Raw genomic sequence first — 1857 nt, 5'->3', positions numbered from 1 at the left:
GAGCTGCAACACTGTTGTACTGATAACAGCTCAAAGTCAGTAGCCAACTTCAGACATTCAAAAACACATTCCTTCAAAAACCTCCAGATTCTAATTAGAATGCAACCTTACAACACTACATGCTGCAGTTTGTTTATGTACGTTATTCTCAAAGAAAATTGTTTTCTTTGGATGTGTGCACAACCGGCTCCTCTTTCCATCTTCTGAGCAATGAAATCACAGCATTTTCACCCAAGTGTCCACCAGAGTCGGCCCTGAGACCCTGAAATGTGTCTTCAGCACATTTCCCCCAAACCAATGACTACAGTGGGATGAAAAGAACGAGCTTCTGACTGCTCAGACCACGAGCCTTATTTCCACCTGTTAAACAACATCTCTGTGTGTCAGCAGAGTCCAACATAGAGGAGCAGACAGACTATGTTTAACTCAATCAAAACTGTATTTAAAATTGAATTCAGCAAATTTGAAACTATATACAGGAAGAACTATATACATGGAGAAACAAGTCTCTACATCGCCTATTCTCCAGGCTCCATCTGAGTCTGTCCTGAGAAGTGGAAGCACTCACAAATAAATGGGATGATACAGGTCATAATAAAGTGTGAGGTCCACCCTGCAGGTTGGGCACAGCTCGTCAGTCTCCAGGGCAATAGGGAGGCACCGACTACAGAAGACATGGCCACACATGGTTGCCACAAGCTGTCGTCCATGTTCCATGATCTGGAAGAAAGAAAACCACAACATGTATTGGGAGGAAAGAATCTGACTTTGCTGCTCCGCTGGCACCAGGCAAATGAGACTTTAGAGCACCTGCAATCAGAATAACGAGGGACCCACAGATCTGCCAGTGCCATCTTGGCCAAGGCTCCTTCCTGTACCTTCACCACCAAGAAGGGACTTGTGGAGCTTCACAGCAAGGGCTCTGCTTCCAGCAGCTGCCCGCAGCATCCCACATCAGCCAACTGACTTGAGCAGCTCCCCTTCTGGCCCCTTCCCCCTCCCACAAAGCAGAAAGGATGACAGTGCGTGGATCCTCACCTCTGAGTAAACATCCATGCAAATCGGACACCTTATAACAACTCCTCGCTGGGCACTGAGGAAACAGAACCAGAAAGAACATGCAGCTGTTAATATCACCACACTGCAGTGCTTATTGATACATAAAAGCTCACATGATCATGCAACTGCACTGACTAGCCATGACACATTTCCTTTGAAGAACCCTGCTGTCTTTAACTCTCTTTGCTGCACATGATGAGCAGTTAGGGTCTCCCTGCCCTGACAGAAAGAGTGTCCCGGTCTTTCACCAGGAGAAAGGTGCAGCCAGTCACTCTGCTCTGGGATTTGAAGTAACAGCAGTCTCCAGCAGTTTAGGTACGGCAGCTTTGACTTCCACCAGGTCATCAATAACAGCTTTGGAACTGCAGCATCCAGCTTTCTGCTGGGAACTATTCACCCCAGAATATTCATTCCAGGACCCAAGTCTAACGCTACAGAGTAACACGGCTCTGGCCAGCTCCAGCCCCAGGAAGGAGCCCTTGGTCAATGTTAAATGCTGCAGCACTGAGCTCTTTCAGCCTTACCTAAACAGAGCAGCAAGGCTCATTCAGTAACAGAGAAGCTTGAGACTGAAGGAACAAAGTATTCCTTTTTTATATTAATCAAGTGGTGGGATTTGTTCACCGACAGACTAAACAACCAAAACTTAAACATCTACAAATTCACTGGCAAAATGCATTATGGTTTAGAACGGCAGAAGCCCTTGAGGTGGCATATTTAAGACCTGACACCTAAGTTCCATACTCAAGTGCTCTCCTACGTTGCCTTTCCAAAAGGCTCAAAGCACCCCAGCTTCAT

The 1857-nt window shown here is 46.5% G+C and overlaps 1 long non-coding RNA gene across 1 annotated transcript; it reads right to left on the bottom strand.

Annotated features, from left to right (window-relative positions):
• Positions 1-420: 420 nt before the first annotated feature.
• Positions 421-1125, bottom strand: LOC121675038. The gene is made up of 2 exons (XR_006019943.1): positions 1039-1125; positions 421-720 (listed from the first exon to the last, which is right to left on the bottom strand). It is a non-coding gene; the product is annotated as an uncharacterized LOC121675038 (long non-coding RNA).
• Positions 1126-1857: the final 732 nt, after the last annotated feature.

This window comes from Corvus kubaryi, unplaced genomic scaffold (assembly GCF_017639235.1).
Source record: "Corvus kubaryi isolate FWS band 111438036 unplaced genomic scaffold, C.kubaryi_AGA036_p1.0 71, whole genome shotgun sequence".
Classification (NCBI taxonomy): Eukaryota; Metazoa; Chordata; class Aves; order Passeriformes; family Corvidae; genus Corvus; species Corvus kubaryi.
The sequence above is the reverse complement of the archived record's forward strand: the minus strand, read 5'-3'. Positions and strand labels throughout refer to the sequence as shown.